Source organism: Chrysochloris asiatica, unplaced genomic scaffold (genome assembly GCF_000296735.1).
Source record: "Chrysochloris asiatica unplaced genomic scaffold, ChrAsi1.0 scaffold00065, whole genome shotgun sequence".
Lineage (NCBI taxonomy): Eukaryota > Metazoa > Chordata > Mammalia > Afrosoricida > Chrysochloridae > Chrysochloris > Chrysochloris asiatica.
The window spans coordinates 2,033,807-2,035,433 of record NW_006408583.1 but is presented as its reverse complement, the minus strand read 5'-3'; positions in this window follow the sequence as shown (position 1 = coordinate 2,035,433).

Here is a 1,627-nt window from a genome sequence, read left to right as displayed (position 1 = left end):
AGCAAAAAGCAGGAAGTTCACAGGAACTTGCTAGAAGCTTCCACAAGCCTTGAGTCTGCCATCTGTCCACACATCTGCCTAAACTGCCTCTGGTGCACAATGGTCTTTTTTTCCCCATCTTCTTTCCAAATCTCACCCGAGTAGTTCTCATTGGCATAGTCTAACTTGTAGCAATGAAAGGGATTCTGGAAAACATGATTCTCAGTTTCTCCTCTGCAAGACTTAGGTGTGAATGGAGGTCATTTTGAGCTGACAACAGACAACTCCATGCAACATGGTAGAGACCATGCAAGTTGAATGAACAGTAGATGAACATGACCTTTCACTTCTTAATACTTTGAAGTGACCACATCTTCACCCAGACTTTTAAAAGCTACTTAGAGACATTCTAAAGAGATAGGACCTTATTTAGGGACATTTTGAGGGGCAGACCTGGTATAACCCCTAAAACTCAGTGGTCCTCAGAGTCATGAAAGACAAAAGGCACCTGGATGTAACTGATGCTTTCCACAAAATGCCATGCTCTGCCTTACACCTTGAAATAGCAGGATAGTGATCCCATTACACGAAGCTCAAACAATTTTACTAGCAGAAAAATTCTGCATGTAGGCAATATAAAACTCACTACCAGGAGCCCACATTTCCACAAAGAAATAAGCTGTCAAACCAAGGATGATCAACTGTTCCTGAGTTTCTCCATTAATATTCATTCGCTGCTTGTTCATTTCTTTGGTTGTCTGCTAGTGCTTGCTACCAGTCAAATCGTACCAGACATCAAAGTTTAAGAATGAGTTTGAGAAAATGATCTGTAATATAGCAGGGTTTTCTTCCCTGCAAATTTTTTAAAGATTGCCATTACTCAAGACTACCACTTCGTCACCTCCACTGGACAATTTGTTATAAGGCAAGGGACATGGATCCATCTCTTGAAAGAGTATTAGCGTACTAGCCTATTAAGTACCAAACACAAGTTTAAAAGGTGAATAAAATGATAACAATCTACTACCAAATTAACCCCCATTAGCCTGTACCTACTACAAAAAACACAGAAAATTTTCATGACTTTCCCAAACCTGAGATCCTATGAACTGTATGTACTTCTCTAGAGGTCCTGTGCCAGAAAGTTCTTAGGAATGGCTCAATGTCACAGAAATGTGTTGGCCTATTCAACAAATGTGGGCCCTGGTTGCATAGTGGGTTACAGGTTAGACTGCTATCCACAAAGTCAGCAGTTTAAATTCACCAGCCACTCTGTAGGAGAAAGAAGAGATTTTCTGCTCCCGTAAAGATTTACCATGGTTGCTACAAGTCAGAATCAAGTAGACAGCAAGGGGGTTAAGTTTTTCTTTTCTTTTCTTTCTAATCAAGGATGTACTAGAAATTCAATGTTAAAATTTTGATGCAAAAGCCCTCCAACGTTCAATAGACTCTTGTGAACCCCGGTACACACCTGGATGGCCAGCAGTGTGGCAAGACCTGGGGACTCTTGGGCCCAGAGTCAGTGACATAGCCACAGAGGACTAGAGTAGAGAGTGAAGCATCCTTCAGATAAGAAGAGAGGGCATATGCACAAGAACACCCACACTTGCAGATAATACCCACTTGACCTGGCTTCAATGACTGGATG